This window comes from Urocampus carinirostris, chromosome 14 (genome assembly GCF_059441175.1).
Source record: "Urocampus carinirostris isolate Australia breed hairy pipefish chromosome 14, RoL_Ucar_1.0, whole genome shotgun sequence".
Lineage (NCBI taxonomy): Eukaryota > Metazoa > Chordata > Actinopteri > Syngnathiformes > Syngnathidae > Urocampus > Urocampus carinirostris.
The window spans coordinates 29,150,995-29,175,096 of NC_142362.1; the positions used below are offsets into that span (position 1 = coordinate 29,150,995).

At 37.8% G+C, this 24,102-nt stretch overlaps 1 protein-coding gene across 1 annotated transcript in view; it reads right to left on the reverse strand.

Annotated features, from left to right (window-relative positions):
- The window catches only part of bcl9 (BCL9 transcription coactivator), a 64,675-nt gene extending 42,534 nt beyond the window's left edge, over window positions 1-22,141 (reverse strand). Inside the window, exons 1-2 of the mRNA XM_088352695.1 lie at window positions 21,508-22,141; window positions 7,239-7,436 (exon numbers count right to left, since the gene is read on the reverse strand). The gene's annotated coding sequence lies outside the window, so the exon portion shown is untranslated. The remainder of the gene's footprint in view (window positions 1-7,238; window positions 7,437-21,507) is intronic.
- Between the last annotated feature and the right edge of the window lie 1,961 nt (window positions 22,142-24,102).

Genomic DNA, 24,102 nt, shown 5'->3' on the forward strand with positions numbered 1-24,102 from the left:
AAACCATCAACCGGAGAGCCACTTTTTGGGGCCACAGTTTGAAATGCATGTCTAGCAACTTATGTTACTGTTATGTTGTTACAATATTATGTTAATGCCAGGTTGTAATCATAAGAAATTGGGTTAACATTGGCAAAGTTAACCACTTAAACGTTGTATAATGACAATGACAATGATTTTTCATGCCAGTTAGAACACAAATGTCCTCAAAAATCACTGTGGCCCATCACTCGTGAGCTATTTTCAGAACCAGCCACCACTTTGGAGACCCCTGGTCTAGTGACTCCCCCACTGTTAGTCAGTGAATGTGCTTATTAGGCAATTTGAAGTTCAAATATTGCAGTAGTTGTGCATACATTAGAGCACTATTTAAAAACACTCTTTGCATGATTAATACATCATCAATGATTGAATCAGTTTGACCCAGGAGAAAGTAAAGGAGCACCTAGTAGATTACTGTCCCTCATCATGATGTCCCCTGGTGTTTTTTATTATTTATCAAGTAACTGCCATGAGAGTAAGGAACCCAGCTAATGTAGTAATGCAGGCCATGTGCAACCTCTTTACCATCATAAAACGCACTACACTGAAGAGCCAGACTGTGTCCCTAAATTACCTCAGTTTGCATGAGTGTGTCATTCCAGAAGAATTTTTAAACACACTGGCTAAGACCTGCCCAATTAAATATACAGGCACAGATGAATACATGCGTGCTTCCACACATACCATGACACCCACGAGCCGGTACTTACAGTATCTGGCCTAATACCTTCTGAAAATGCACTGCGGGTTAATGGCTTTGAAGGTTGCAAAACAGTTTGCCAACTCATGTTCCTTTCTTTTCAGAGAGATAGTTTGACAACATAGTATCTCCGCTCTGCCAATAGCGAACTACAACGTTTGCGAAAAACACATAATAGCAACACTGTTGTATATTAATTCAAACATATGACAACTGCCGCCTAACCATAGGACGGCAACAGTAATTAGAGTGGTTGGAAATTCATTAAGTGCATTTAATATTACGTCAATCAATCATTTCAACACATGGGTGTGAAAATAACAGAGTTTATAGTTTTACTTGTCATAACTTTTGAAATTGGATCTGAGATTTCCGTCAACGAATGTTTGATTTTATGCCAAAACATAAATGCTCTGTTTATAAACTGCTATTTTATGAGTTAGGATCTGCACTCAGACTGTAAAAAGCAAACAGGATCAAACATGCTGATTTTACAGATTTTCTGGGTGATCCCCAAAAATGTTTAGGAAGTGACAACATGCAAAAGAATTATTCAAAAAAGTTGATTTTTCAGACATGTTACATTGTTGCCAAAGTATTTCTAAACCACCATACCGGTAATTGAGACGGACACAAGAAGGCATTGCTGTTGACTCATGTCATTACATGAAAAATGAATGCAGTACTTCATTCAGCACACATGTGAAATCAGCACTTAAGGATCAATAAGATTTTATTCGACGGGAGCACATTTAATTCAGTGGAGTGATGAGTTTTGAAACCATAAATTAAATTAAAACTGAGAAGGCGGTGGGCTCCCTATGCGTATCGATTGACAGTCGCTTCATGTTTAAGTCACGTGATTAAGACGCTAATTCTCCAGAGCTAAGTGGGTGATGGTGGATGGGAAAACCATACTAGAATGCAAATAAATCAAAAATCGTAAACACCTTTGACGGCAAGCTCATTCAAAGTTCAACATAAACACAAGGGAAAAAATGCACAAGCAACAGAATTCTTGGTGAATAATCGATGAATATACCCACTGGTTCCCACATAAACCAGTCAGGCGATTAGTTGCAATGATCCCCAAAACTCTAGGCTTTCAACATGACAACAGCCCAGCATGAGATCAACACTCCTGTCGGGGGCAGGTGGTCAAGTCTGCCCGTCACGTCACTGTCAATCACACTGCAAAAACATGAAAGCAGAATGATGGATGTCTGTGCATTCTGAATGATCCGTCACTTCCCCTGCAGATCCTGAACCAACTGCTCCTGACTAAAAGAGCAATTTTACCACAAAGCAATACAGCTCTTTCAGTACAGTAGTCAGAATACGATTCGGTTTGTGAAACCAGTCTTAGAGGTGGAATAAAGATAAACACCATCCTTCTCAGTCTGCCCTTTCCCCTCCCCCGCTTGACCTGGCACTGAAAAGTAAGCATGCATTGTAGAGGGGAACAGAGGCCGTTGTATGTTACAGGTTAGCAGTGAGGTGGTGGCATCCTTTAAGTGTCTAATGAGACTCCTCTGGGAGTAATCTGTACAACTGAACAAACAACAACAAGAATTACTGGTACTTTCACTCTATACTTAACTATAAAACAGCCTTTGTTAGAAATAAATAGCTTTTGCTGTGACAATGAAAAATAAGTCAGTAGAGGAGCCTATTCAAATGCAAACCAGAAATTCGCATTTATCTCAGAATTGCTACTCATATTTACGGAAAATCATGTGGAGAGAAATACCAACAGGTAAGACAACTACATGAACGAAACAACTTCTTCTGAGTCTGTTAAAAAAAAGAATAACTTGAAAAAAATGTTTTTGTTTTTTTCTGTTCTCTTTGTCTACATCCTGCACATGCAGCCCAAAACTCAGAACAGTCAGCATTTGTTTAACATTGATCTTATACGTTTATGTATCGTTTCATTTTCTTAATTTCTTAGTGCCATTTTCAGTTTTATGTGTGAACATGTTACTAAAATTCATGTACAGTCATACCTCTACTTACGAATTTAATTTGTTCCAGGAGTAGATTTGTAACCTGAAAAAATTGTAAGTAGAGGCACTTTTTTCAATATAAATTCGCTAATCCGTTCCAGGAAATGCACAAATATAATTTTTTGAATAAATCATAAAAAAGCATCAGAACATGAAACAAGTTACAAAATAAATTACAATATCACACAAAAAAACTAAAACGAAAGGCACACAATGTATAAAATCAAAGAATAAAGAAAATAACAAAAAATAGTCTCTTGCTTTTTAACTGGCACCGAAAAGCAGCACGCACGCTACCGGTCTGTTTATTCGTATCCTGAAAAATAATTTGTACCGTGAGATATTTCTTTATGCTCAGTTTGCTCGTAACCTGAAAAATTCCTATGTAGAGATGTTCATAAGTAGAGGTATGACTGAATTTGTTTTTTAGATGACCTATTTATGTTATGTAATATGTTATGCAATACATATAGTATTGCATAACATAGTATATGCAATACTATACTTAAAAATGTGTTTTGGTTTATCCTTGTGGTAGTGAAATTGGTATTATTTTTACGGATATGAATAACAAGTTGGAAATTTTAATAATGTGACAACACAAGGACAGCTATATAAACGTTGAACTAAACTTATCATTTAATAAAACAAAATAAATCAATGAGGTAAAATAGTTTGCTGGCATTGACTCACAATAGATTACATGAGATCCCAAATAAACCCAAAATGCATTGTATTGTATTTACCAGTGAAAAGTAGGCATATGAAATCGGTAAAAAATCTTTACATAAACATTTTTGTTTATTTGCTCTAACAAGTTTTGGTAGCATGGTGAGCTGTTAAGAGAAAAATGAAATAATCCTGGTCCTTCGAGTTGTGAAACGTTTGTTTGGTGCAGAGGAATACCACTATCCCTTAATGTTGTAGTTTAGAGTTATTGTGTTGTGTATCAAACTGGTGATATTTCCAATGTGCTCAAAGATCTGAATTAAACACAATCCTCACCGAGTTATTTACATCAGTCAATTAGAATACTTTCATACAAGCAAAAGTGCAAAAACGTGTGTTAGACAAAGTCTATATTGTTAGTTATTTACACCGCCTCTGAAGCAGAGCATATGTTAATTGGACAGAATAGGTAGACCATTTTCGGGGTGCCGTTTTCCATACTAAAAGTATGACACACACATTAAAAAGGAATGCCCTGCCGGGTCTTTAAAAACACTATGTTAGTATTTTAGTTGAATCTGTTGGATCACGGTCACTAACTGTGGTTTGACAGTTACGTTTTCTGAACTGGCATATGGCGTGCAAAAGAAATTGGGTTTTTTTTCTGCGAAGGATGTTATTATTTTCTCCAGATTATTAGTCACCACAACTATGCTAAACTTCGGTGTCACCAAAAACAGTAGGGGTAATATAAGAGGAGCTAAGGCCAAGAAATAACTCTTCGCGTTATGAATATGCAAAAAACTTAAAGCACGTTTAATCGCTGCAATCAATCGTCAACAAGGTTGTACAGATTGCTTATACAGATATGACTGATTTGGTATCAATGCAAATGTTGGTGTACCAACATTTGGTTTTATGAAATAATTTAATCAAGGGTTGGAACAACTGGGGTTCCATAGAGACGAGGGTGCACAAACGAGAAATTTGTAGAATTATCGCAAATTCGTAAAAATACGTAACCTCACCAAAAGTGAACAGGGCTAGATTTTATTTCCTTGCGAAAAAACATTAGAAAATTGATTCAGAGTACTTTATTAACAAAGTGTAATGCTACACTGTACTGTTTTCGATTAATGTCAACAGAGGCCTTATCAGGACTAAATTGATCTCAACCATAATACACTCAAGTTTATCATATGGTGTTGCATTTATGTTATTAACATAGATCAAAGAAAACAACCAAAAGCCAACAGAGAGCGTGAAAATCAATACACTGGGCGACCAGACACTTTCACACATATCATCTGTATGGCTGTGAAAGGAGCCCAGCCACAAAGCATTCTGTAGGGAAGTGAGACTGCCTCTTACATAGCACACATCTTTTGAGATCTAATCAGAAATCACACAAAATAAATGCGAAAAAAAAGAACACAAAAAAACATTAAGTAACCAACGAAGAGAACAAAAAATAAATCCTCTGCTGCCTTCTATCAATATCCATTTCCCGGGAGTCCTTCACCTACCCATGAAATTTAGTAAACATGCATTGGGATTAAATACTAGATAAATAAACTACTAGGACAGAGATTTGTGGAAGAGCAACATGACCATGTTTTGCCCCGTGATTGTGTCCAAATAGGAGCGTAAAACCAAACAAATATGCAAGACTAAGCAAAGTGGCGCTATCTATGACGTTCTTATTCCTCCAGATTAATTAGTAATGCTCCAACTCAAGGGCTTTCTCTCCTCATGACCAAGCTATCGATGCCTTTGCAGATAAATGTCAGATGCGAGAGAACATGCAGTCGGACAGACAAGAGCACTGCTTTATCACCAAAGTGTAAAAAAGGTAATGACAACAACGCATTGAAAATAACATACAGAGACTTCAGAAAAATATGCAACAAAAATTAAAAGAAAGAAAAAAATCAAACTTGAGAACACAAATTAACACAGTGCAGAGTAAGCCAGATTTTACAGGACTCGGTTGTTGTTCTGAACGTCTGTTTTTATAAGCAGAGCTTAGTTTAAACTTCGATTCAATGTCCGACAAAGTTTATAGTTGAACAATCACAAAGCAGGTGAGATTCCATTATACAGGCCAGGCTCAAATCAAAATCAGGGGGCAGTTTTATATCAAATATGACCCGGACTGAAACCCTAACCCAGAATCACCTGGGTTAGGGTTTCAGTCTGAAGCTCCAAACTCACAAGACTGATTGACTGTGTGATGTCACCCAAGAGACACAAGACCCAACATGCCAAACCACAGAGCCATGTCAGTATTATGTCAGTTCCATCTACACAGCTGGTTACTCCCATGAAGGTAGCCAAGCATTTAGACGGCACTTTTGGCCTTTTACCTCTCGCATTCACAAACGGAAATACAGTGGCAGCTTACCTTAAAACACAAAGGGGTCCATTCTAGGGCTGCGATACAGGTCTGAAAAATCGCAATTAGGTTTTTTTCCCCCAAAATCGTGCTGCCCTGGTCAATACTGTATTCCAGCCTGAACTGAAACTGAGCTATAAATCAGTTTAAAACTTCCAGAGCTAAGTAGCAAAATGACAATCCTTGGTAGATTAGGTTAATTAGTAATAATAATAACATTTCTGAAAACAATAGTCCCACCTATCGTCTAATACTACATCAATCTTAGTAAGGTGGAAATAAAGAACCCATATGAGCACTACTGGTCCATATCAGCTTCCATATGTGCCAAGGGATGTTGCGGTTGTTGCGTTTGCATCACTTCACAGATGCCTTCTGTTGGCAAAAGTCACATTTGGCCATGAGCTTATTTTCCTTCACCAAGCTCAGTGTAACATCCTTTTTTTTTCAGTAACTACATTCAATCGAATTAAAACCTTTTGGGGGGCCAAAATAATAGGCCAAATTTTTCAGTATGTCCCTTACAAATGATTCTGGAAGAAGCTTCTAAGTCAAAACAGACCGAAAAGCAAACACCCTATTTTGTGACATGACACAAGACTTCATCATATTTTGCTTTATTTTATTAGGTAAGTATCTTTAAAAGAGCTCGCTCCTTTAAACATTTTACCTCACGAACCAGCACAGGCTTACCTTATATTCGCCCAAAAGCTTACACCGCCTTGATTTTAATCCATGGCTACACTCCAGCATACCTTTGACACTACTAACCACATCTTCAGCCTCACTGATAATTTTGTGCCTGGAGTTTTAAGCGTGGATTGGGTTTATCCCCAGCCGGCTTTGCGTTTATTGCCGTAGCAGTTGAAGCTTTTTGTTTTTTTGTTTCTCGGTTAACCTGGCTGATCTGTGTTTTTTGGTCAGCCAGCATCGCGTTTTTTCCGCCGAGGCCGCCGCCACCTTCATTTATTGGTCTGAGGAAGCCTCCTTTTGACGGCTAGTCCTTTGTTGTACAATTACTGCATTTCCCTGTAACACAATGCCTAGACATTCTCCACAAAAACTTCCAAAACTTCACTTTGAAGATAGGTAACCTCTTCAACTAATTAACAAGTTAAACATTATGGCAACTGGCTTGCTAGGGTGCTGGTGTTCCTCAATTGACGTCACAGCTCAGGATGACAAAGACAAGACATTTTGATTTCAAAATGCATCATCTCAGAAAAAATTGGAATATACCAAAGATATACATATCGATTTTACTGAAAAATAATTACTACCTTACATTTTGCATGTTCAAAGATGTGGGATTACCTTTAAGAATGACCTGTAAATATTTTTGGAAAATAGGCCACTGCAAAATGTTTGGTAGTCCCCCGCCCCCAGAAAACCATTGTTGTATGTCTAAAGAAAATGGCAGACTTACCTTAGAAGCCCCCTCAGCTCCTCGAACTGGGCCTCATATGGAAGACCAGGCCTCAGGTCTCCTGGGCACTGATGTGTGCTCTCCACCAGAGCCCTCACAGTCAGCCCCCTCCCCCCTGGAGGCCGTAAGCGTGTGCTCGTATGCAGTCACAGGAAGCTGGCCCACTCACAGGACCCGACAGCCACAAGTCATTCACACCTGCAAAACACAGGGAGAAAGAACTTTGCTTTATCGCCTGACAAGCAAACAAGCGCAAAAGCAGGGAAAAGCACTCAATGAGTCTTGTTGACATGACAACAGGGGGCAAACATACAAGCGGTGCAAAGTTTTAGGTCACCGACTGTAAACGTTCCTTTTCCAACCAAACACTTATTTACACTCCAAGTGATGAGGGACCACATGAAAGCCTGTGTCAGGCTTGTGCATCAATTTGTATTCTGAGATTTTTAGATCAGGCATAGTGTGAACCGTGAATATTAAAAAGACAATATATTTGATTTCTGTGTCACACTAATCGGAGATTGCTCGGAGTCATGTAGACATGGAAATGGGTAAAAGTACCGTACTTTCTGGACTTTCAGGACGAATTTTGGGCTTAATATATCAATCATTAAGTCGAGCCGGGACGTTTTTTTTCTTCTTTGTGGTGGATATGCACAGCATGCGCTTACTTTTACTCAAGTAATTATTTAGATGACTTCTTTTTACTTCAAAATGAGTAATATTTTTCTGAAGTAACAGTACTTTTACCTGAGTAACACAGCCATAGTTATACTATTCAGATATCTTTATCATAAAGATCATGCTTACCAAACTATCAGTTTAACTCTAAATCACGAAATCCAAATACATTTTCATCCTCTGTGTCACAATAGAAGATTTGATGCTTCATCTTTCCACCTCTACACCCATTACATCAGATATCATTTCCGCTTCTCGCTAATAGCTTACAAGATTTACAAACATTCTTTCTGCTTTTCAGCTTTCAATATTTGCATCTTGTAATCTACAGAATATGCTTTTCTTTTTGGTACCATTTAGTTCAGTTCCATTTGCTGCAAAATGCGCCGTTTGGCGCTGGAGTGTTCGTTTCGGCGCCGCACACTTGACTTGAGGGACGAAGGCCGAAGAAAACCCGAGCTGGGTCGAGCTGGATTTACCTTCTTACCTACAATTAACATCCATCCATTTGTGATGCTGGCCATATAAGATGGACACCAAGATTCTAAAAAAAATCGGCAGCATTCAAATGTCCACACTTTTGTGCACTAAAGAATGGTTGTACCAAAGGTGTGTTTTCCCAACTGTCCAGAGGGAAAATATAGTGCGCTCAAAACAACAAACAACACTAAATGTAAAATAGTAAACATCAGTGGTCATTCTACTGATCATATGGACCAGGCAACAATCCATTATGAAAAAGGAATCAAGGTTATGCAAGTGATATGAAAGCGAGAGCAAGGTTTTCCCGAGCTGTCAAAATCTCTCAAACACAATGATTGAACTACAGAATATAGGCTACTATCAAGTTCACTAGTTGTCAAAATCTCCAAAATATAATTAATGAAATGCAGTAAATAAGCTACTGTTTAGTTCAGGACTATATAGTAAATAAATAAGTGCTTAGCGTAAAAGGAAATATACATTAGGACGCAGCCATACACTGGCTAACTTGTTTTGGAAGGGCACCGTAGTGTGGATGTTATTTTTTAGAACTTTAGAACAATCATCACTGCATCAGTAAAATCAACACATTGTATTGTACAAATCCAGACTTTTTCTATACACGAATAAAACTCGTTTTTTCCTGCATGAAACGTTTTCATTTTAGAACGTTCTTTCACAAAAGAAAAAAAATTAGGATTTTTTTATTTTACATCTGTAACATCATTTGTTCCAGAACCAAATACTTAGCGGGGAAGTGTAGCTGGGCGGTGAATTGACTAGACTCAATTAATATGTCATGTTAAGAAAAGACAACTTGGTTACTGCTTAATTGTGAAATACAGCAAGGGATTGCAAAATCTTACATTTTATTCACTAAAATGACGATTAACATTGCTGTAAAAGCTGCAAAATTATGTTGCACCAGCAGCAGAATTCTGGATTCGCCGTTTAAAATACATCCTCCTCGAAAAACATTTTATGTGAACCAGAAATTCTAGTGATTTTTGCAGGGATATTCGAACGAAAAATGTGAATTCAAACACACCCACTATTGCCAGATCGGCTGGCATCATTTCGTAAGAGAAAGTCAGTCCCTAAACACAAGTTGAAAATGTATCTTGATTTATTGTGTTAAATAGTCTTTCATTAACAATAATTATAGTTACGAAAAAAAGTTACGGATAGTTACGCGGAAGAAAAAGAAGGAAACTGAACAACAATCGAGTTAAAAAAGGAAATTATTGCAAATTACGAGAATGGTTTACTGCAATCAAACCACTTCTAAAAAGGTACAGTAATTGGTTAAAATTGTGTTATATAGTCATCTTTGTTATGTTTTATTTAACATTTAAACAACCATTGTTGCTTGAGTACACATTTCATTAATATTTGGGGCATTTTGGAATACGTAGGGATATATTAGAATTAATACAGCTACCTTGTATGAGAAAAAATATTTCGGTACACGAACAATTCTGTGGTCGAACAGTGATCCCTGATGGATTATTGTCGATTACACAGGTATCACTGTAGTTAGGCTCGACAACTTAATTTTGGCATTGAAGCAAGTAACAACCTTTTGCATAACCTGTGTCTAGCTATTTTTGCCCAAGCAATAAGTGTTAAAATTGAAATAAATCTAATTGTAATCGGTAATGGTTGTCTGAACATCTTTTCACAGATATATTTTTTTGAATCAAACTTTCTTGCATCCAGTACAGGGTTGAATATGAACCATTCGTAAACTCAAAACCTGTCGCAGACAATTGCAGACTAGGGACCACTAAAATTAGAAATAAAGTACACCTCAACTGAAAATTTTGTCTTGAAAGTATAGCAAATCAAACGCCAAACAGCCGCATAGGTCACGTAACTACTTTTTGCTGACAAACATTTGACAGGTCGCTATAATGAAAAGACGGCAGTGTCCAATTGGAAAAAGAGATAAATAAGAAGCTGTGTGCATCACATAAATAAATGATGCAGCAGACAGCGGTGTTGCTTAGCAATTGAGGGGGCCCTCGGTCGTCAAATACGAAAGTGTGCCTTGTGTGCATAGAAACCAAGATTGGACGGCACATACACATTGTCTATTTTAATAAAGTAAATGTACCTTTTTTGTAAGTAAATGTCACAGGTGAAAGTTTTTTATCCAGGTCAACAGAAAATATATTCAACACAATAAAAATTAAGTGGTGAAATGCTATTACCGCAACATCTCAAAATGTGATCATTTCTGTGGTTGAAAAATGTGTTAAATTACCATTAACACACCAAGATAATCGTCACATCAGGAAGCACCAAAGTATGAACCCAGAACTTGGGCAACTCTTTTCATAAAAGGGGGGAGTACCAGTCCAATTGAGGATAAGGCTGTAAGACGAATATACACAGAGGCATTAGCTAAATAGTGAGCCACAAGCTGTGGCCTAACTCTGAATGTCCATCTTACCACAGTAAATAGCCCCAAATCATATAGTTGTCCAAATTACATGTAGCCCCAGGGTTTCCCAACTGGGCTTTTGTTGTCCCTCCCCTCAAGCCATCAATAACAGTAACATATCTTCTGCACAAAAAGGCACAGCCCCCTAAAATAGTCTTTTGTGAGATTCTTTCCATATATAAGGCATACCGGCGTACAACGTAGGGGTAGGGTTACACAAAAATTAAAAAGTACCGTATGTGTTCATTGATTGATCAGTAAGAATATATTGCGTCATTATAAAAATTGCATAACATTGGATGCAACGGGAATCCACCCCGGATCACAGCGGGGAGTGGACCGGATCTTATCCACTAAACATCTGAGGATAAAGACGACACATGAAAAGGCATTAAGTTTTATCGCATCATCACACTGTTTTTAGTCAGGTTACCAAATTGTTGATGTTATAATTGGGCCAGGTGACTAGAATGTTGTCAGACATTACGGGTTAGGGGCACGAAAATACAGTATTGTATCACTGACTGGCAAAGTCGCAGAAGATTCTGAGGTAAAGTAAGAGAAAGTCATTATGGGAAGTAATTTGGTTGCCCTGGAAAAATATAAACACACATATTCAAAATGCTTCTCACTTACAATACTTGGTTTGAGCTGAGAAAAAGTGAAAGGTATTTTTATACCGTTTTTTAATCACTTTCTGTTTTCTCCTTTCTTTAAAATATCTTGCTCACGGCTCGCGGATCTCTTAACCACCAGGGTCGTGGGGCCAGCACTTCCTGGTGTGTCGTGACTAAAAATAGTGTAAAGATGAGCTAAGACCTAATGCCTTTTCACGTGTTTCTGTATTCCTAGTGTTATTGTGATGGAATTTGGCACTCTACCTGCCACGATTCGGGTTTGATTCCCATTGCATCAAATGTGAACAACAATTCATGTGATTAGAATCCGGTGCTCTTACCATTGCGATCCGATTTGATCACCATTACCTACATTGTTATGTAATCGTGGTCAGTGATAACATTAATCTACTGATAAATAGTTACACAACTATGGTAACGAATTTCCATTTTCGTCTGCATAGAAGATGCACGTTCATATTTCTGTCAAGTTTGGATTTTTAGGTGTGCCTCATAGTCCGGAAAGTAGATGTTTCAAACAAGCGTCAACTCTCTCCTCTCATCGACAACCCCACTCCTTTTTCACCCCAAAACATTAAGTCATTAACCATACTATGAATTACAAATTCAGCATGAGAAAATGATAGTCTGACGGCACCCAGATTACATTAAAAGTAAATCCGATTTGAACCAATAAGTTTAGGTTTTGTGGAGGAAACCCTGCATTCCCATAATGTTTGGCGATCCAGTCAAGAAGCTCAATACTCGCTTCTTGTCCAAAACTACGTCACCCCCCCATATGTTGCTCGATTAGTATTTTTATGGTGCATAACAGCATGCAATGCTAGACAGCATTTTGTTTTTGGTGGTATACATTTTCAACGTAAAGAAATAAATCATTTCTAAGGTCATGTATCACGTTAGCAATACCCCTTAGTATTAGCCAATAAAGGAAGTACTGGAGTAGTGTGCACATTCAGACACAGCTACACAGTAGTTGTATTTACTATAAAACTTTGTATCAAAATGTAGTACAAAATTATGTACATCCAAACCTCAAAAAGTGCCGGACGCTATCAATAATAAAAGATACACATCAACAACAATAACCAAGGGGTTCGGTTTCACTAACTCTTAGCAAATTGAATACAATTTTTGTAGCCGCTTGTGAAAATGATGATTAAAGATGTGAAAAGAGGATTACAGTAAAACCACTATCTGTTACAGAATAAAAAATGATTTGTTTGCAATACATCACTTATGCTAGTAAATGGAACATTACCATCACATTCCAACAGAAATAGCCTTCATTTTGTGTTTTTCCTTGGAATAACAAACATTTAAATACAATTGCCAGAGCAGTCTCACTAAAAATGAACACATTCTTCTATATATTTGTAAAGCAAGCAATTATATACCTATTTTGATTTTCCTCTTTTCATCCAAATAGGTGCAGACTGTGCACAATCCAGATTACATGGCACAACAATTATCCTTACAGGAGTCTTTCAAGCTGATCTATGGCAATAGGCAGGTGTATCATTCATATTTATAACTTACTTTCATTTCAAGTAGCATCAGAGTGGTTTTTATGTTGTTAGTTTGAATGTTCCATGCCTCACTTTATCAGCCGTTAAAGTTGAAAGTAGAATATTTTCTTTAAGTATGCACTAACAAGCCCAAATGAGTTCAAAGAGTCTTTATTCTTTTCCACTGCGCCTATCTGCTTTTATCTTACTTTTACCAACGCTCCAGAACTCGCAACACAACGGGGATGAGTACAGGGGGTTGGGGAGGAAATGTGACTTAATGCTCGTCTTTGCAGTTTTCTGTTTTTAGTGTAGCAATAAAAATGTGGAGTAACAAAAAGCCTGTTTCAAAAAAAGTCCAAACGCCAACCCAAACCCACAAAAAGATTTAAAAAGAGAAGAGTTTATTGGAGTGTGGCTAAGATATGCACGTACGAATGAATGATCTGACTGAGGCCGTGATAGTTACTTTTTTTAAGCCAGGAGATGGTGGCAAAGAATAAGTAATTTTCAAATTCTGGTGAGGCCCTTCAACAAAAGAAAATTATTTTGCATCATCAAGTTTTACTTTTGTGGTAGCGTATATAATTTGCTTTTGCGTAATAGCCATTCAAGTATTTTAATATACTAGACTCTAGTGTTACTGTGCATAGATCTAGGGGTGAGAATTATGTATGGCTCTATTCATGAGTACATATGGCTCAGAGACCAAATTTAACATTGCAAATGTATCTGTGGCGTTCAAAAGTTGGGCAATTTCATCCCAATTTTGGTACATGTGAAGCTGAAGCAATACTGATAAGATCATTGATTCAGTCCAGTAGCACATTCTCAACTACAGTTTACAGGGTGTCACACCAACATACCCCGTTTTGGCAGTAAGTCGCTAAGAAACCCTATTTTTGAAGCTTATTATACTATGTATGTTCAATGGTAATCTACTTTTTGGTGAAAACCCACTGGTCAAACTGTAAATAAATAAAAACGCCAGAAAACCACTCAGAGCAGTTTGATTGGGTGAGTGGTAGAGGTGGACGGATCTCTGCACACAGTGCAAGGTACTCCCTTCTCGCTCTCGCTTAGTGCAGTCTACGCCGGAGGTAATTAACACAATATCCTTACCGTTTGAAGAATATTATGATAATTTTACAAAATAACTTTGCTTGCATGTTGTTTTGTTACCATTATTTAGGACAAAAATGGCGGTGAAAATTTGCTTCAACACTCTAAAGTAACTTAGTGCGGGAGACAAATTTTAACTGATACATTTATAGTGATATGGGACACAGGTTCTGGCATTATTATTTCATAAATTTGATCAAATCAAATGACACACAGTGAAAAAAATTTGCCAAAAAATTTGCTATTGTCTGATGAGCGGGTTTGGCGGTTTTGTTGAATTTTGTCTTGAAACATATGGTGTGGCTTTCTCAATTTTTTTTTTTTAATATTTTTGCTTTTATTGCCTTTTGGGTCAAAAAAGGTTCCTGATCCCTGGTATAAATTAACACTACCATTATTAATCCTGAATACATTTTTAATTTGTGTTCAGCACTGGTTACAATTAAACATTTGTTTCAAATTGAACTTGCAGAAATAGCATAGTAAGAATTATCAGTTATAAGTTGGGTCATAGCAAGGAAGAAATGCTATGCTGCACACGTGGTGGCCTCTAGTTGGAGGCAGGCTACAAAGTACGTGTTGCATATGAGTAGCAAAGAAAGACCTTGATGGATCAAGAATTTTAGCATAGAAATCAGACAATATCCATGTATGGTCAATTAAACAGAACCACCAATAACTGATAAATATACAGTATATTATAAAAACACATCCACACGCCCACACACAGAGCCTTTCCACAAAATAACATTCGCTGTATGCTTTGGTAAGGCAAAACAATTACATTAGGACACATGATAATGTGGTTACAAACACATTCACAAGCCTATTTAGTTGTTTAAATACCAATTATCAGTTTTTAAAATTAATAATATAAGTTCAAAATGTACCCTTCACCATAACACTTCAAATCTATACGAATAACACTGACTTGCATTATTTTTATTGCTATGGGAAAGCAAAAAAAGTTCTGAGTTACAAAAAAAAAGGCTAATTGTTTGTATCTAAATTGTAAACTATCTTTTGTATGCATAGCTGTGGGGACAGAGAATCCATTAAGGGACAATTTTGACTGTACTAATCGTTCAAGATCCTGTTGTTTATGTGGAAAAAATAGCTGTAAACATCTAGCTCTGGGTAACCAATTTGACATTTCCATTTCTGCTAGCAAGATTTGAAAGTAACCTTATTTTACTCAAAAATTTGATAGTGCAGTATCAAAACATATACAACAAGAATGATTTATAGATTTTTGCATTGCTATTCTTGTTTACTCTTGAAGGATTTCTCTTTATATTTTTATGCTAACTGAAGGTAAGTAATCTAAGGCTAGGTTCTGGCACGAGGCTGTTGTTGATTGGCAACACTACTTCGGCTTTTATTTTATTATAAGATGTCCTTGCCAAATTGCAGCAGGTTTCATTTTAGTATGATAATAATAATAATAGTAATATTTTTGCCCCAAGATCAATTTGGAGTTAATCTACTGGCAGGTTAGGGAGCTCCCTAGAAACATGACCAAACACAAAAAAAGGAATTCATGCTTCTTTTTTGAATGCAAACTACTCTTTCAGGTCAGGATGGTTGTAAAGACAACATTTGACAAGATAACAATTATAAGTGCGCCAAAACATCTTAGTCTGTGGATAGTGTCAAATTGAAGGGTTTGATTTATCAATTATCTCTGGGGGACATGGGTTGCAGATATTCTATTTAGACTCCAGAAAGAACAAATGAAAAGCTGTGATTTCGAATTGGCTACCAAAAAACCGAGGGGAAAAACTTATCAGTCAAAAATGTCACATTTAAACCTTCATCCTTCCATCCATTATCTGCACCACTTATCCTCAGTAGGGTCGCGGGGGTGCTGAAGCCTATCCCAGCTATCCTCGGGCAGTGGGCAGGGGACACCCTGAACTGGTTGCCAGCCAGTCGCAGGGCACACAGATACATACTCTCACTCGTTAATTCACACCTAGGGACAATTTGGACCGGACAAATTAATCTGACATGTACGTCTTTAGAATGTGGGACAAAACTGAAGTGCCCGGAGTAAACCCACGCAAGCACGGGGAGAACACGCAAACTCCACACAGGAAAGTTCAATCTCATGACCTCAGAACTGTGCCGCAGACACGCTAACCACTGATCCGCCGTGCTGCCTACATTTAAACCTATACAACTGTATTTCAAAGCCATTGTTACGTACACGATTTTGTGATGACACGTATTGAATCCGTTTCAACAAACAATACTAGTAGAAAATATAACATTTTGATCTTATCAGTGCATAATATTATTAGTAGAAGTAAATGAAGGTGACATGTTTAAAACAGTGCCATGACGAATTTTTGCCCATAGTGTCTTATTCAATACTATATTTAATGTGTCGGTTCTTTGGATGAAAAAAGGTTGAGATGTGCATATTAATAAGGCAAAACTCAAAACGTCATGTAAAACACCTATTACAACAACTATGATTTTGTATTAATTGAAGGGCAACAAACAACAAAGTTTAACTAAAGTAAAACTGTGGCTAAATACAAAGCCTTAATTGCCCAAAATAAACTGATTTGTCTGTTAACACATCACGCAACGGGTTTTGCAGAGTAAAACCTTCAAAATTTGAAATCCAGTTTGCAGTTGTTTATTTCTATAATGTAAAGAATGACAAGAGGACAGGTTTAGGTTTGATTAAAAAAAATGTTTTAAATAATATCCAGAACCTAAAATACATGTCTCAGCAACACGTTTGAAATCTGAATTATTTTACTTAACTGTAATAATAACTGATGGGTTAATGCACAACAACAACAAACATTTAAGAATATCCAATTATTAATCGAGAAGTTTTAACCCACGGGACACAAACATTTTTTAAAGCAGGGAGCTACTTTTAGTCTGTCGATTAGCACTATGGACTACAACTTTGATGTGCATTTCTAAAACAAGTTATCATGGTATTATAATACTAAATGCACGTAAACGTTCATACCATTATAGGGGATTTTTTAGTTTACTAAAAAGGGAGAGAACCTTGTGAATAGTGTTCAACTTATCTTTTAATGCTCATGGATATAGATTTGCCATATTGTATATTCATCACAAATATTAGCTAGATAAATCATAGCTTCACATCACTGATTTAAATTTCAAACTTTGGTGGGTGTTTTTTTAAGCGAAACATGACGACTGGACTTTTTATAGGTTTGCTGAAACTTAAATCTAGGGAACGGTGTTTTGGGACGCGAACTAGCTTTAGCATGTTTAGTTCTGGATGACATATTACAAAGTGATGTGGGCATCACACAAAGGGATACATGTGTGTGAAAAGAAGGGTTAAATAGGCTTAAATAGGTTAAAATGTAAATTTCCAAGAAATTATTAAACAATGTTGGCGATTTTCAGACCCATTTCACAGGCTACGTGGGTATCCTTGGGGGCTACTTGGTGCCCATGGGAACGATATCTGTGACCCCTGCTTTAACATAAAGATAATTTCCATTGCTCCAACATTTTTAAACCCTCTAAAGGACCTGTTTTCAATAGTGCCAAAGAGGTAGATAAGCTTGTGTGGATGGTGCCCAACTTAGCTTCGAATGCTTTAGGTTTGCATTACTGGATGGTCACCAAAAAGATTACTGAAGGAAATGTCAACTTTACATCATTAATGTGAATTTCAACTTTTTTTTGTTGGAAATAACAACACAAAACAAATGGACTTAATAGACGGCTGCTGAAACTTGAATTTAGGAACTGTTTTTCCGCAAGGTAACTAGATTTAGCATTTTTAGTTCTGGAAGAAACATGGCATCCAAACTGATCTCGCCGAGGCATACATTTGTGATGAAATGAAATAAGTGTAATTTTAAAAAACGAAGACAAAATAAGGTCACCGTTTACAGTCGTTTACCTTTGTGAAGCACAGAGCTGTTTTGTTTTACCGATTAGATTAGATTAACATGACAAATTATAATGGTATTACTATCTTGTTACTACAATGTTATTACCAAGAGGTAATCTTTCGAAAAATTGTTACACTAGAATTAAATAGGTTAAAACAAAAATTTCCAAGAAATGATCCATCACTGATAAGCCATTTTCAGACTTGTTTCTTGGGCTACTAAAGGTGTGCTTAGGGGATAGCTGGTGCCCTTGGGCACTATGCTTGTGAACCATGCGCTTTAACCTTAATATAGTTTCCAATGCTTGCATATTTCAATACTGTTAAAGGCCGCTCTTGATTATATACTAGGTTGTCTACCTTTTTAATATAGAGTCCAACTTGGTTTTTGATGTCCTTGGTTATCGATTTGCCATGCTGTAAATCAACCATAAATATTAGGTAAATAATTCACAGCTTTACATTAATCATGTGAAATTCGATTTTTGGTGTGTTTGAAAAGCAACACACGGCAACTGGACATAGTAAACCTGTTCTGACACTTGAGTTAAGGAATTGTGTTTTGGGATGCTAACTAGCTTAAGCATGTTTAGTTCTAGATGACACATAGCATCCAAAGTGATAGAGCAAGTGTGGAAAAATTGAAATTATATCTGTAAATACTAAAAACCAAGACAAAATTGGTGACAATTAACCTCAACCTTCAATCTAATAATAACAGAGAGCTACTTTTGGACTCACAGTGTGAAATGCTTTTCTAAACCAACAAATGATCCTGGTATTGCTATGTTGTTACAACAATGTTATTACCAGGTTGTAATGGTTTTAAGTAGGGTTAAAATTGCCTTAAATAATAGGTTAAAACATACATTTCTAAAAGATGATCCATCACTAGTGAGCTACTATCAGACTTATTTCTCTGGTTTCTTAGGTGTTTTTTGAGGGCTACCTGGTGCCCATGGACACTGTGTTTGTGACACTTGCTTTAACCTAAATATGATTTCCAAACCCTGTCTATTTTCATACAGTTAGGGGGACAGATTTGAATTGTACCTAAAAGGTAGACATCCTTGTGGATAGTGTCTAACTTAGCTTTTAATGCTCTTGGTTATGGATTTGCAAAACTGTATAGTCACCTCAAATATTAGCTAAAGTAGTCACATCACTAATCTGAATTTCAACTCTTTTGTGTGTTTGAATAGCAAAAATGGCCAACTGGGCATTGTAAAATTGTGCTGAAACTTGAATTTGGGAACTGTGTTTTGGGATACTAACCAGCTTAAGCATGTTTGGATGCTATGTGTCATCTAGAACCACAGTGATAAGAGCATCAAGCAGAGAAATACACGTGTGGAAAAAAATGAAATTATATCTGTAAATACTAAAAACCAAGACAAAATCTGTGACTATTAACCTAAACCTTTAATCTAATACTAGCTGAGAGCTACTTTTGGACTCACAGTTTGATATGCATTTCTAAAGCAACAAATGATCCTGGTATCTTGCTATGTTGTTACAATAATGTTATTACCAAATTGTAATCGTTTTAAGTAGGGTTAGAATTGGCTTAAATAGGTTAAAATATACATTTCTAAAAAATGATCCATCACTGGTGAGCTACTTTTGGACCTATTTCTCTGGTGTCCTTGGAGGCTACCTTGTGCCCATGGACACTACGTTTGTGACACTTGCTTTAACCTAAATATGATTTCCAAACCCTGTAAATTTTCATACAGTTAAGGGGACTGATTTGAATTGTACCTATAAGGTAGACATGCTTGAGGATAGTGTCTAACTTAGCTTTTAATGCTCTTTGTTATAGATTTGCAAAACTATATCGTCACCTAAAATATTAGCTAAAGTAGTCACATCACTAATGTGAATTTCAACTCATCTGTGTGTTAAAATAGCAAAAATGGCCAACTGGGCATTGTAAAATTGTGCTGCTGAAATGTGAATTCAAGAACTGTGTTTTGGGATGTTAACCAGCTTAAGCATGTTTGGTTCTAGATGACACATAGCATCCAAAGTGATTGGAGCCTTAAGCAGGGAAATACACAAGTGGGGAAAAAAAATGAAATTATATCTGTAAATACTAAAAACCAAGACAAAATCGGTGACCATTAACCTCAACCTTTAATCTAAAAACAGAGAGCTACTTTAGGACTCACAGTTTGATATGAATTTCTAAAAACAAATGATCCTGGTATTGCTATGTTGTTACAACAATGTTATTACCAGGTTGTAAGAGTTTTAAGTAGGGTTAAAATAGGCTTAGATAGGTTAAAATATACATTTCTAAAAAATGATCTATCACTGGTGAGCTACCTTCAGACCAATTTCTCTGTATTTTTAGGTGTCCTTGGGGGCTACCTGGCGCCCATGGACACTATGTTTGTGACACTTACTTTAACCTAAACATCCTCATGGATAGTGTCTAACATAGCTTTTAATGCTCTTGATTGAGGATTTGCAAAACTATATGGTCACCTCAAACATTAGCTAAAGTAGTCACATCACTAATCTGAATTTCAACTCATTTGTGTGTTTAAATTGCAAAAATGGCCAACTGGGCATTGCAAAATTGTGCTGAAACTTGAATTTAAGAACTGTGTTTGGAGAAGCTAACAAGCTTTAGCATGTTTAATACATAGCATCCAAACTGATAAGGGGACATCCTACAGAGATTTATGTGTGAAAGACAACGAAGTGGGATCTTTCGTTTTTAAAAGAGAAAACGAAATTGGTAACCATTTCACTACCGTCGTTTGTGGAGAACAGAGGAGGAAAGTATGCTAGCACAACAAAAAAAACCTGTGGCTCTGCGCACACTTCGGCGTGTTTCGAGTTACGAGTGTCACAACACAAAAGTTGCAAAAAAAGTTCTCGAAAAGCTGCTTCCAAAAACACACGGTTACAAACCCTAAACTATAAATACACTTAATAGCACACGTCGGCTACGCATCAGTCGCGAGCCGAGACTCCCCCACACCTCCCCGTTGAATCTCAGCGCCCCACTTGGACAACTCCTGGCGGACACAAAAAGAAAAGTCATACCAATGGCGCTTGCAAAACTTTGTTATCCTCCCGTTTCCACGCTTCAAATAAGAACTTGTTCCCGTTTCGCCATAAAGCTGCTGCCGTGGTGGGGGTTGGGGTTGGAAGGAGGACTCCAGCATTCATGGAGCAAACAAAGTCTTCCCCCCCGAAGAGGGAGGCCAGCGGACGGAGGGAACAACGACGCCGAAAACGCAACACGAGAGGTGCCTTCACGGTGTCGCCCTGGCTCCATAAAGGAAAATCCTCCGAAATGTAACAAGAAGGCTCGCTAGCCTTGTTCAAGTTATGCTAGCTCCGTTAACAATGTAACAATTAACCCGAAAAAAAGAGGCTCAAGGCCTTTATAATCTCTCACCGCCGCGTACGATTGACACCGAAAGCGCATTTTTTTTCTGAATGAGAACAAAAAAAAAGGAAAATACAATACCCCACGTCCGCGGAGCTCCCGTGGAATGCACAACGCGCGCGGCGGGCATTGTATCCTTTTTTTTCCATTTTCACCAACAAGCTCGGGTGGTCCTCTGCCGTCGGCAGCTTAGAAAAACAGCGTTTCTCCGCGGCTTTTGCGCCATGCCGAAACCATCGTGAATAATCCCGTTTTTTTTTGTCGCGTTGGTTTGCCTGGTGGGAATGGGAGGAGGAGGAGGGAGATGAGGGCAAAGGGGGTGGAGGGGGTGTGGAAGAAAATGGGGCTTCCGTAACGTGGAGAAGGAGCGCCTCGGTTGTCCGTGGACGCGACGCGGGGGGATTTTGCTAGCCAGCAGCCGACGAAGCTTCTTCGGTGTGGGCTGGTGGGAAGGGCGCGGGGGTGGGGGGGTTATGTCGAGACGGACGGATACCGGAGTGAGATGTCCCAGCGTGTGCCCCGTTGCCAGGAGGCGAACTGTTCCTTTACGCTTTCGACACTTTTTCCCTCCTTTACATCCACCAGGATTCGTCGGGGGCCAACGACGACATGACACTCCACTGGGACTTTTAATTCCGAAGCATGGCAAAATGAAAACATGCTACGAAATATAAAATACAAACACGTCTCCCCCCCTCCTTCGCCAGAGTTTTTCCAGTGGTCCTACTCCATTGCGTCTAGGGATGTGGCGTTCGTGAACGAGGCGGCTCTAAGAGCCGGCTCTTTGAAGTGACCGACGGGAGCCGGCTCACCATCAAGAGGGAGTTGGCTCTCTTTCCCTTTATCGCTTTCACTGTGTCTATCACTTGCTCTCTCTTTTTTCCTCTCTTTCTCTTCTTCTTTATCACTCCCTCTGCGTGTCTTCCTCTTCTTTTCTTTAGCTCTCTTCCTCTTTCTCCCTTTCTCAATACCTCTTTCTCTTACTCCACATCTCTGTGTTTTTCTCATTGTTTATATCTCTCGTGACTACTTTATTTCTCTCTTTCTGTCTCTTTCTCTCATTTCCATTCTCTTGCTCGTTCCCACTTTCTTTTCATCTTTTTCTCTCTCTTACTCCTTAACTTATCTCTTTCTGTCTCTCTATCTCTCTCTCTCTCTTTCGAAGACACTCGTAACAAGTCCATTTTCCTCACTTTCCCTCACTCTTTATTTGCTATTTTTTTTCTCTCTTTCTCCCTCTCTCTTTCGCTGTGTCTCTTTTCTTTAACTCTGTTTATATTTTTTCCCTCTCTCTCTCTCACACACTTTTCTTTCTGTCAATTTTTCTTACTTTTTATCCATCTTCATCTTTCTCTCTGTATATCTCCCTCGAGGATGCTTGTGACTAGTCAATTAATCTCTTCCTCTCTCTCTCTCTCTCTCTCTCTCTCTTTCACTCTGTCTCTTGATTTTTTTTCCCTGTCTTTCTTTCATTTATTTCTCTTGTTGACTCTCTTTTCTCTCTAACTTGCTTTATCTTTATCTCTTTTCTATTTTCTGTCTTTTTACCTGTCTCTCTTGAACTCTTCTCTCTCTTTTTTTCTCTCTGTTTCTTGGAGACGCTTGTGTCTTTCATTCCCTTTCTCTCCTATTTTTTTCTCTTGCTGGCTCTCACTTTCTCTTCAACTTGGCTTATCTTTCTCCTTTTCTTCTTTTCCTTTCTATCTCTCTCTGTTTATTTTTTTCTCTTAACTCCTTACATTGCTCTCATTCTCTATTTTTCTATCTCTCTCTATCCCTCTCTCTTTTGCTTTCTCTACACTACCTCCTCTCTCTCTCTTGCACGCTGGCTCTTTCTTTCTCTCTTTTGACCTTTACCTCTCTTTATATTTCTCTCGCTTTCTTTCTCTCTTTCTATATCTTTTTTTAAAGAATATCGTGACTGCTCAGTTTGTCTTTTTCTATCTTTTTCTCCATCTCTTTCTTTCTCTCTCAATGTCTCTTTTTCTCTCACTTTCTCTCTCTGTCTCCCTCTCTCTATCTCAGTCCCTGTTTTCCCCTTTAACTATCTTTTAATATTCTCTCACTGTTTCTTCCTTCCTCTCTTTTTCTCGCTTCTTTATCTCTCTCTCCCTCTCTCGCTCCCTCTCATATTCTTTAACTCATTCTTTCCCTCACTCTATCTCTCTTGATGGCCCTTGTGACTGCTCAATGTCATCACTTAGTATAAACAACTTAAAAGTTTCAATTAGGTAAAAGTTCACTGTCTATTGTGACAATACATTTTTGAAATAAATTAATTTGGTTCATAGTGTTTCATCATATCTGGAAGAGCCGTTTGGGAGCCGACTCTTTTCAGTGAGTCGAGCCGAAAAAGCCTACCCTCTAAAAAATAGTCGGAATTCCTATCACTAATTATGTCCCAGTCAAGATTTCCTGACGTCGGTCTACTCGCACTCCCGCCTACACGAGCACCCCTCCCCGTTGCGCTGGAATGGTTTGCTCCGAATTCTAAGTAGCAATTCTAGGTCAGGTCTGTGTGCCAGTGAGGTTGCCGTCGGACACTAGTCCACACTCGTGTGTGAATTTACAACCAAAATATTAAACAATCTTTAAAAAACATTCACATTCCCACCAATAAAAACTAAAATGCCAAGTTTGTCAGTTTGGGCTCACTTGAAGTTCCTAGGCGGGAAA